Source organism: Oncorhynchus kisutch, linkage group LG14 (assembly GCF_002021735.2).
Source record: "Oncorhynchus kisutch isolate 150728-3 linkage group LG14, Okis_V2, whole genome shotgun sequence".
NCBI classification, from domain to species: Eukaryota; Metazoa; Chordata; class Actinopteri; order Salmoniformes; family Salmonidae; genus Oncorhynchus; species Oncorhynchus kisutch.
The window spans coordinates 45,283,336-45,295,031 of NC_034187.2; the positions used below are offsets into that span (position 1 = coordinate 45,283,336).

The window sequence follows — 11,696 nt, forward strand, 5'->3', positions numbered from 1 at the left end:
TGATGTTGATGTAAATTGTACATTGTGGATAGTTTGGAATATAGCCGGAAATATGTTAATAAATATGTAATGACCCAAAAACCTAACTATGTTTGCACTATAGTTAACCAGATCTTGACTACAACTAAGTATTTGACCCCACTGTGTTTTTACATTGTGAGTAAAATGTAATGCTTCTTACCCTTTAAATTCATTGACTTCAATTGAAATTATGATAAACGAGGGAGTGAAATGACTTTTTCTCTTCCGTCTCTGGTTGCGGTACCCCACCAGTACAAACTGCTTAAATCAAAATAGCATGGCTACTAAGTGTGCAATGTTATAAATGATGGATTTCAATATTGTCCTCATCTTACATTTTATTTACACAATATTTCAGAGCTTAGCGATATAAATATTGTTGAACTGGTCAAGCAAGCTGCCAGACGATTAACGTGACAACTACCGATTTCAACTGCACTGTTGGTTAAGGGCTTGTAAGTAAGAATTTCACGGTAAAGTCTACACTTGTATTCGGCGCATGTGTCAAATAATGTTTGATTTGATAAGCGTTCTCTGAAAAGGGCTTATTCAAAATGGGACCACTAGCTAGATTTATTGCTCCTCTTTAGGCCTTTTTGTTTTATAAAACAAATTAAAAAGATAAGCCTACAATGGTTGTGCAGTATAGACTATGGCAGCAATAGATTATTGAGTCAGCTAATTAAAAAAAATAAACAATCGTTAGCATTGGAATTAGGCCCTGTGAAATCCACATTACGTGTTTTTTGTGGATTCATTAACTGATTGCAGTTATTGTCTCCAGTTTTAAAGTGATTTTATATTTCAATTACTGTTGTGTATTGTATCCTACAAGCTACTTTTAAGTAATTACCAAACATTGTTTCATATTATTACATTTTCCAGTTTTGCTTAAAATGATGTAAAAATTATCTAATAACTGTTAAAGTTTTTCTGTTGACATGACTGCTCTATCTTTGCATTTAGCTGTCTGTTGTGAAATTCTTGAAATACACAATCTGCCTTATAAATGAATATAAGGGTCAACTCAAAATGATCTACGGCTAATGGATATGTACGGGTAACTGGCCTAGAGATTTGCTGTAGACTAGGGATAGAGAGTCACGTTACCAAATACTTCTATAACATTAACGATTCTGGTTTCAGACACCTCCAACAACTTAGTTACTTTTCAGTCTGCCTTTGGGGAAATTATGCTACTTTTCAGGATGCCTTTTCATACTAAGGTGACAGACTATAGTGGATGATTGCTCTTGTAAATAAACAAGTTTCAAAATTACATTTCTATGTGTTCCCAAGTGATCACAATAATGTCTTGTCGTCCCATATTCAAAAGACAATGTTTGTATATACTTTACACATGACATGACTTTAGATATAGCTAACAGACATTCTCTCACCTGACCACTGAGGAAAATTACTCAAGGTGTCTTTTGTAATGTACTCATCTGTCACGTTCTGACCCTAGTTATTGTGTTAATTGTTAGTTGGTCAGGACGTGAGTTGGGTGGGCATTCTATGTTTTGTGTGTCTAGGTTGTTTTTCTGTGTTCGGCCTAGTATGGTTCTCAATCAGAGGCAGGTGTCGTTAGTTGTCTCTGATTGAGAATCATTCTTAGGTAGCCTGGGTTTCACTGTTGTTTTGTGGGTGATTGTTTCCGTGTCTGTTTCACCACACAGGACTGTTTCGGTTTTCACATTTATTGTTTTGTATTTTTGTAGTGTTCTCGGTTATCGTCTATATTAAAGATGTTTAACACTAACTACGCTGCATTTTGGTCCTCCGATCCTTCTCGCCTCTCCTCTTCAGACGAAGAGGAGGAAAACCATTACAGAATCACCCACCAACCAAGGACCAAGTGGCATGGGAACAGACAGCGGCAGCAGCAGCAGCAGCAGGAGCAACAGCAGCAGCAGCAAAAGCAGCAGCAGGAGAAGCAACAGAAGCAGCAGAGGAAGCGGGAGCAGCAGCAAAAGCAGCAGCAGGAGAGGCAACAGCAGCAGAAGAGGCAGCAGCAGCAGGAGAGGCAGCATTATCTGGACAAAACAACTTGGGAAGAGATAGACAGGTGGGCGGTCGACCCAGGGAGAGTGCCAGAGCACGCCTGGGATTCGCTGAAGCAGTGTGAGGAGGGTAACAGGAGAATGAGGTTGGCGAAACGAGCACGGCAGCGCGGTAGGAAGCCCGAGAGACAGCCCCAAAAATGTCTTGGGGGGGGCACAGGGAGAGTGTGGCAGAGTCAGGAGTCAGACCTGAGCCAACTCCCCCTGTTTACCGTAAGGAGCCATGGATGGAATCAGAGCTGTCGGCGAAGCTGAGGGCTGAGTCTGAGAGGGTCGAGGAGTTATTGGACAGATTGGAAGAGAGTCAATGGATGGGAGATGAGGAAACACTCGAGGAGTTGTAAATAGAATTGGAGGAGAGTGAAGAGAGAGAGCTGTTGATTTGGCGTAGTATGCAAGGCATTCGCCCTGAGGTGCATGTCCCAAGCCCGGTACCACCAGTGCCGGCACCCCGCACCAGGCTGTCTCTCCGTTCTTTGGCTACAGGTGCTCCCGCCTGTCCAGCGCTGCTAGAGCCTTCATACTCTCCAGAGCTGCCGGAGTTTCCCGCCTGTCTGGCGCTGCCGGAGTCTCCCCTCAGTCCAGAGGCGCCAGAGCCCCTCAGTCCAGAGGCGCCAGAGCCCCTCTGTCCAGCGCTGCCAGAGCCTTCCTCCTCTCTAGCACTGCCGGAGTCTCCCGCCTGTCCGGCGCTGCCAGAGCTTCCGCCCCTCAGTCCAGAGGCGCCAGAGCCCCTCAGTCCAGAGGCGCCAGAGCTCCTCTGTCCAGCGCTGCCAGAGCCTTCCTCCTCTCCAGCGCTGCCAGAGTCTCCAGTCTGCCCAGCGTCGCCTGAGCTGCCCGTCTGCCCAACGCCGCCTGAGCTGCCCGTCTGCCCAACGCCGCCTGAGCTGCCCATCTGCCCAGCGCCGCCTGAGCTGCCTGTCTGCCCAACACCATCAGAGTCTCCCGTCTGTCCAGAGCTGCTAGTCTCTCCCGTCTGTCCAGAGCTGCTAGAGTCTCCCGTCTGTCCAGAGCTGCTAGAGTCTCCCGTCTGTCCAGAGCCGCTAGAGTCTCCCGTCTGTCCAGAGCCGCTAGAGTCTCCCGTCTGTCCAGAGCCGCTAGAGTCTCCCGTCTGTCCAGAGCCGCTAGAGTCTCCCGTCTGTCCAGAGCCGCTAGAGTCTCCCATCTGTCCAGAGCCGCCACAGCCGCCAGTCAGCATGGATCCGCCAGTCAGCCAGGATCCGCCAGTCAGCCAGGATCCGCCAGAGCCGTCTCATCAGACCACATGACCTTCTCCCATTCCTCCTCTGGATCATCCAGATGGTCATTGGCAGACTTCAGACGGGCCTGGACATGCGCTGGCTTGAGCAGGGGGACCTTGCGTGCGCTGCAGGATTTAAATCCATGACGGAGTAGTGTGTTAATGTTTTTCTTTGAGACTGTGGTCCCAGCTCTCTTCAGGTCATTTACCAGGTCCTGCCGTGTAGTTCTGGGCTGATCCCTCACCTTCCTCATGATCATTCATTCCCCCACGAGGTGACATCTTGCATGGAGCCCCATGCAAGATGGGTGGTGATGGAGGGTGATTGACCGTCATCTTGAACTTCTTCCATTTTCTAATAATTGCACCAACAGTTCAGGTCTACAATTTTATCCCTGATGTCCTTACACAGCTCTCTGGTCTTGGCCATTGTGGAGAGGTTGGAGTCTGTTTGGTTGAGTGTGTGGACAGGTGTCTTTTATACAGGTAACGAGTTCAAACAGGTGCAGTTAATACAGGTAATGAGTGGAGAACAGGAGGGTTTCTTAAAGAAAAACTAACAGGTCTGTGAAAAGAAGAATTCTTACTGGTTGGTAGGCGATCAAATACTTATGCCATGCAATAAAATACACATTAATTACTTAAAAATCATACAATGTGATTTTCTAGATTTTTGTTTTAGATTCCGTCTCCCACAGTTCAAGTGTACCTATGATAAAAATTACAGACCTCTACATGCGTTGTAAGTAGGAAAACCTGCAAAATCGGCAGTGTATCAGATACTGGTTCTCCCCACTGTAGGTACTACATAATGCCAGACAAAGAAAAACAAAATGGTCAAACATTTATGTTTCTTGATTGGAGTGACTGTATAATATAGTGCAATTGGGCAGTTCTGTGCAAGTTCTGTAATACATCACATAAGTGGACTTGCAGTGGTTACTCAAGGAGAACTTTGGGTAGCATTGCACTACAGAATAGGCTGTCTCTTATGGTGTGGCCACTTATTTTTTTATGATATTGGGAAAAATGAATTCTGAAAAACATTTAACAGCTACAATTATTGTAAGCCTGTAGTCGGTAAACAGTTGTTACAACTGAAGACTTTGGGTGGAGAATCAGGACATGCATCCAGATTTGCTCCCAGACAGCAAATCGTGTAGAGAGACGGCAGGAGAGTAGAATAAAAAAAATTATTGTCAGGAGAAGGTAAGGAAAGTGTATTTAAAGACAAAGTAATTAATGCAGCTTCAAATGTCGAAGAAAGTTTTTTTTTCGAAGAAAATTGTTGCGCCTCTGTCTAATTTTCTTCCCGCAAGTTGCAATACATTTTCTGTTGATACAGAGTCATCTTTATATCCGAAAATAATCATTTTGGGTATCATCTTTTCCGCACACTTTTTTTAATAGCATCAGTTTTAATATTTGGGCTTGGGGAGGGCATCAAGTCAGGTCGAGTCAAAAGGCTCAAGTCCAAGTTAAGTCACGAGTCATTGGTGTTGAAGTCAAAGTCGAGTTGCAAGTCATCATATTTGTGACTCGAGTCCGACTCGAGTCCAAGTCATGTGACGAGTCCACACCTCTGCTAATCACTGATCATAATCTTGATGTGATTGGCCCGACTGAAACATGGCTTAAGTCTGATGAATTTACTGTGTTAAATGAGGCCTCACCTCCTGGTTACACTAGTGACCATATCCCCCGCGCATCCCGCAAAAGGAGGAGGTGTTGCTAACATTTACGATAGCAAATTTACAAATAAGCTTCTAGTCATGAAATCTATGTAGCCTACTCAATCATTCAATTTTTTTGGAAAAAGCTGTTGCACAGCAACTCACTGCCTTCCTAAAGACAAACAATGTATATGAAACGCTTCAGTCTGGTTTTAGACCCCATCATAGCACTGAGACTGCACTTGTGAAGGTGGTAAATGAGCATGTTATATCTGGAGTATTTCTCCTGTCTCATCCTGTGTCCTGTGTGAATTTAATCTCTCTCCCTCCCTCTCCCTATGACCATGTCTCAGGACTACCTGACCTGATGACTCCTTGCTTTCCCCAGTCCACCTAGTCGTGTTGCTGCTCCAGTTTAAACTGTTCTGCTTGCGGCTATGGAACCCTGACCTGTTCACTGGACATGCTACCTTGTCCCAGACCTGCTGTTTTCAACTCTCTAGAGACAGCAGGAGTGGTAGAGATACTTTGAATGATCAGCTATGACAAGCCAACTGACATTTACTCCCGAGGTGCTGACCTGTTGCACCATCTATAACCACTGATTATTATGATTTGACCCTGCTGGTCATCTATGAACATTTTAACATCTTGGCCATGTTCTGTTGTAATCTCCACCTGGCACAGCCAGAAGAGGACTGGCCACCTCTCATAGCCTGGTTCTTCTCTAGGTTTCTTCCTAGGTTCCGGACTTCCTAGGGAGTTTTTCCTAGCTACCGTGCTTCTACACCTGCATTGCTTGTGGTTTGGTGTTTTAGGCTGGCTTTCTGTACAGCACTTTATGACATTAGCTGATGTAAGAAGGACTTTATAAATAAATTTGATATCTTACACACTGTCAAATGTAACAGAGTGTGTTAAATGGTTGTTGTTCATACAAGGACACGTACATAGCTGGACATGACCGCCTCAATGACCAAATAGCCATTGAGGTGAGAAATGTAGCCTCACCAACTGCAAACACACCTCCATAAACATTCTTGTGTAAGCGGAAGTTGGTTGGATGATGATTATATGGTTTCCTCTGTACCAAATATTGTAATTGGGGGGAGTAGGTTGCTCATTTCACTGCTAAATGCACCAGGCCTTTGCTGACAAGGAACTGGAATGGAATCATGTCGTAACCAAAAAAGTGTTTAACAAATCAAAATATATTTTATATTTGAGATTCTTCAAAGTAGCCACCCTTTACCTTGAAGACAGCTTTGCACGCTCTTGGCACTCTCTCAACCAGCTTCATGAGGTAGTCACCTGGAATGCATTTCAATTAACAGGTGAGCCTTGTTAAAAGTTCATTTGTGGAATTTCTTTCCTTCTTAATGCATTTGAGCCAATCAGTTGTGACAAGGTGGGGGTGGTATACCGAAGATAGTCATAGTTGGTAAAATACCACGTCCATATTATGGCAAGAACTGCTCAAATAAGCAAAGAAAAAGGACAGTCCATCATGAAGGTCAGTCAAGTTTCCTCAAGTGCAGTTGCAAAAACCAAGTGCTATTATGAAACTGGTTCTCATGAGGACCATCACAGGAAAGGAAGACCTAGAGTTACCTCTGCTGCAGAGCATAAGTTCATTGGAGTTAACTGCACCTCAGATTGCAGCCCAAATAAATGCTTCACGGAGTTCAAAAAACAGACACATCTCAACATCAACTGTTCAGAGGAGACTGCATGAATCAGGCCTTCATGGTCAAATTCCTGCAAAGAAACCACTACCAAAAGACACCAATAAGAAGAAGAGATTTGCTTGGGCCAAGAAACACGAGCAATGGACATTAGACCGGTAGAAATCTGTCCATTGTTCTGAAGAGTCCAAAGTTGAGGTTTTTGGTTCCAACCGCTATGTCTCGGTGAGACGCAGAGTAGGTGAACGGATGATCTCCACACATGTGCTGCTTTTCCTTCACTCGTGGGACTATCATTTGTTTTTCAACAGGACAATGCCCAATCGTAACTTCAGGCTGTGTAAGGGCTATTTGACCAAGAAGTAGAGTAATGGAATGCTGCATCAGATGACCTGGCCTCCATTATCACCCAAACTCAACCCAATTGAGATGGTTTGGGATGAGTTGGACCGCAGAGGGAATAAAAAGCAGCCACCAAGTGGTCAGCATACAGTGTGTGGGAACTCCTTCTAAACTATTGGAAAAGTATTCCTCGTGAAGCTGGATGAGAGAATGCCAAGAGTGTGCAAAGCTGTCATCAAGGCAAAGAAAGGCTGGCTACTTTGAAGAATCTAAAATATTTTATGATTTGTTAAAACACTTTTTTGGTTATTACATGACTCCTGTGGTCATGTGGTTTGGTAAGAAGAATGCCTCTCTCCCCACCGGTGTGATTACTACCTGAGGGTTTTGAGCTTGAGGTAGTCACCTCATACAAGTACTTGGACAGTGTACCATCTAGCCATACTCCCTTCTCTCAGCACATTTCAAAGCTGCAGCCTAAGGTTATATCTTGGTTTTCTCTATCGTAAATGCTCCTCTTTCACCCCAGCTGCCAAACTAACCCTGATTCAGATGACTATCCTACCCATGCTAGACTATAGAGACGTAATTTATACAAATAAAGGTGCTCGAGCAGCTAGATTTTCTTTGCCTTTCGGCCATGCTACCAATGCTCCTTATAGGACACATCACTGCACTCTATACTCTTCTGTAAACTGGTAATCTTGTATACCCGTTGCAAGACCCACTGGTTGATGCTTATTTATAAAACCCTTTTAGGCCTCACTCCCCCCTATCTGAGACAAATACTGCAGCCCTCATCCTCCACATACAACACCCATTCTGCCAGTCATATTCTGTTAAAGGTCCCCAAAGCACATACACATCCCTGGTTTGCTCCTCTTTTCAGTTCGCTGCAGCTAGCGACTGGAATGTCATGCATTTCTATCACAAGTTGCTGGGCTGACAGTTGGCATGAAATGGCAAATTACTTGTCAGAAAAGGGTGACATCTTTACTATTAAATGAGTAAACAAACTAGGTACAACACCCTCTTGGCTAGTCCGTTTAAGAGAAAGCTAACCAGCTAGCTAACATACTTAGCACAACATGCTTACAGACTTTCAGTAGAGAAATACATATTCATAAACATTATACTAGTAATAATTTCTAAAATCTGGAAATGAAATAGCACAATTACAGATAAGTAATGTTAGCAAAGACTCCTCCATCAATGTTTTTAGATCTTAAGCTTGCTTAAAGGAATCAATCAATGGACTTCTACATTTATATATATATATATATATATATATATATAAAGAAGTTGTTTTTCTATTGATAAAGGATTCACGATTTTTTTTTGTTGAAAATATGCCATAGAATTGTCCATTAACATTTAAACAGGGAATTTTCTACTTTGAAAAGCAACTCCACAGAAGAAACGCGTTTTCTACACTTGTAAATGCAAACACAACAGGTGAAAAGAAAATCAAGTGTAAAATACTTAACATTTGCTCACAACGTGAAATTAAGACGACAGGCGTTTTATTCACCTGTTCATTCAAAAATGACATGCGGAAGAATCACGTGTAAAAATGTACACTAAGTAATTAGAACGCTTGAATGTTATACTTTCAAACGCATGAAATTGTGCCACTGCACACGTTTTCAACGCTGGTGTAGTAACTGGCACAATTTCATGCGTTTGAAAGTACGACCAGAGTTGTAATAAATCAACCAAGATAGACTACAGCCTGTCGTTTCCAATGGGAATTACATGAGTCATCGTGGGAAGAACAAGCGAGGAGGTGGGCACAAGCTAGCGAGATCATATTGGCCTAAAAGGGTTCTTCGGCTATCCCCATAGGAAAACCTTTTGAGCAACTCGTTGGTTCCGGGTAGAACCCTTTTGATTCCAAGTAGAACCAATTTGTAGAACCAACCTTAATGCTATTAGAAACTGTTTACCAATGTAATTACAACAGTAAACAAGTAATATTGACTCATACACGTGGTATACGTTCTGATATACCATGGCTTTCAGCCAATCAGCATTCAAGGCTTAAAAACCATTTTATAATTTCTTTATCTATTTTTACTGAGTCGCTATCTGTCTCATGTTGTAATGATCATCAGCATGAACAAGATTGAATTCTGTTGAATTGTCAACTGGACTAAATTCTTAGTAGGAAGATGGTGCTGTTCAGAATGACAAGTTTATGACTGTTGGTGTTCACAGGAATCTCCAAATGCTAAGATGAAGGAGCGGGAGGAAAACAGACAGCTTCTTTCTATCACACCTTAACCAAGTCATACAATGTTTGCTTCATGAAAAATTGTTACATCTTCTGAAATAAATACAGAGTTATTTTTGTTCATTCTGTTTCTAATGTTTATGCTGGATGTGAGTAATTTAGCAGGTCTATAGTATAAGGTATTGTTTTGAAATGTTTATTAAATATCTATTCAGTCAACTCATTATTTTATTTTACCTTTTTAAAACCTGTTGTGACTAGTGGGCAGTATTCTCATTTTTGAAGAAAAAAAAAACGTTCCCATAGTAAAAGGGATATTTTGTCAGGACAAGATGCTAGAATATGCATATAATTGACAGCTTATGATAGAAAACACTAAAGTTTCCAAAACTGTAACAATATTGTCTGTGAGTATAACAGAACTGATGTTGCAGGCGAAAGCCTGAGAAAAATCCAATCCGGAAGTGCCCCATGTTTTGAAAGCGCTGCGTTCCAATGAGTCCCTATTGAGCAGTGAATAGGCTATCAACCAGATTACTCTTTCTCCGTATTCCATATACCCGTAAGTGGCTACATTGCGCAAGTGGTCACCTGATGCTGCCAGAGAGATTCTCACGTAAAGGTAGCCATTATTCCAATCGGTCCTACTGAAAAACTAATTGTCCCGTTAGCTGATGAAGATTATCTCATAGAACAAAACATAACATTTCCTAAGCCTGTATTTACCAAATAAGTTATTTTCGATGATTATCAAAAAACATACAAAAACACCAGTCATCACCCCATACGCTGTCAAACAAACCAATGGAGGAGTTAGTGCCCGGGGGTGGAGGTCGGCCCCAATCTCCCTGAGTAGACCCCATCCCTTTCTTGCCCTCTCCCCCAATCTCCCTAGTGCAGGGAGCTGGCTGGATGGAGTGGCGCCCAGTTGTGGCCTTGGTAGCAGGCGGAGATCTGGCACCCTCTCCAGGGGGTCGGCCCCCCTTCCCTGAGTTGGCCCCCCCCCTTGTGCAGGGAGCTGGGTGGATCTAGTGGCTCCCCTTGGTGGCCGGGGTGGAGGTCAGGCCCCCTCTCTGGGAGTTAGCTGCCCCTACTGGGTCGGCCCCAGCACTCTCCGGCCCTCTCCCCCCATTTCCTGCTGCAGGGAGCAGGTTGGATGTAGTGGCGTCCTCTGGTGGCCACAGGCAGTGGTTGGCCCCAAACAAGCATTCTAATCACCTGAAAATGCACACTGGACAGGTGTAAAGAACACATGTCAAAATGACCAAACAAGTTTTTGTAAATGCACTCTGGACCATGGCGGAGTTAGTGCCTACAAAAAGAGGCCATTACTAGCTTGGCCAAGGATCTGGCTGGATGTAAGGGGTCGGGCCCCCCTCCCTGGGTTAGCCTTAGCCCTCTCTGGCCCCCTCCCCCATGTCCCTGGGGAAAGGAGCTGGATGTAGTGTCGCCCCCTCTTCAGGGCATCGGCATCTATAAAAAAGAAAGGAAATGACCTGCAAGTATATTGTAAAACAACATTTTATAGGTTGAATGATGCGTTTCCAGCGGATCCCATTCCTCACTTGAATCCCATGTAAAGTGATGTGCATGACAATATGTCTTCTTGTTTGTCTCCCTACCAGCAGACTCGGTCTCTCTGATGGACTGTCTCCACCTTCCACCACCGTGCGCCAAATACTCAAAATGTGAATATTTAAGGCTGACACCCTGAGCCGGTGTGACTGGACAGTAAAGGAGTCAATCTCAAATGTGAAAACTATTCAAGGGTGTGTAGACTTTCACTAGGCTCTGTATACCCATTGCTTCTTGAAGAAAGGTTATACATGCTTGTTGAGCTAAGTTTAACTGTTGTTCCGCATCAGAACAAAACATAGGCATGTTTAACTGAAAACAAACACTGTATAGCCTCAAAACATGGTTCAAACGATCATTTTTATATAATGGATGGCCATTATTGCATCCATAGCGCCCATATATTTATGGTCAGTGCTAACTGGGATCCTTGGGAAGTCCTTACCCTAAACCATAACCCTAACCGTAACAAAATCCCTTACCTAACCTTAAACATTTTAAATGTCCACTTCAATGGGGTAGGGATGTCCAAAGGAACTGGAATAGCACGGACCATATGTTTTTTATTATCTGAGAGCTGTAGCCATGAATACTGGGCAGGGGACACAAAATAAGAGAGACATGTGTGAGAGACAGACAGTGGCCTGACCATAGAATTCTAGAATATTATTATGACATAGCCTGACAATAGGTCACAGAAAATAACTATTTTCTGAGGGAAATTAATCTGAGGCCTTTACGGCCCCAAGTTGCCCATCCCTGACCCAGAGTCCTGAAATGTTGTGCATAGTTCCCTCTTCTCACAAGGAACAAATTTGCTTCAAGGAACCACAAGGTCTGCCATTATGTATTTTCCATTTAGCATTT

General features: G+C 43.5%; 1 long non-coding RNA gene across 1 annotated transcript; it reads left to right on the top strand.

The window, feature by feature from the left end:
- Nucleotides 1-8,666: 8,666 nt before the first annotated feature.
- On the top strand, nucleotides 8,667-9,377 carry LOC116353387 (uncharacterized). The gene is made up of 2 exons (XR_004202803.1): nucleotides 8,667-8,807; nucleotides 9,239-9,377. It is a non-coding gene; the product is annotated as an uncharacterized LOC116353387 (long non-coding RNA).
- The last annotated feature ends 2,319 nt before the right edge of the window (nucleotides 9,378-11,696 follow it).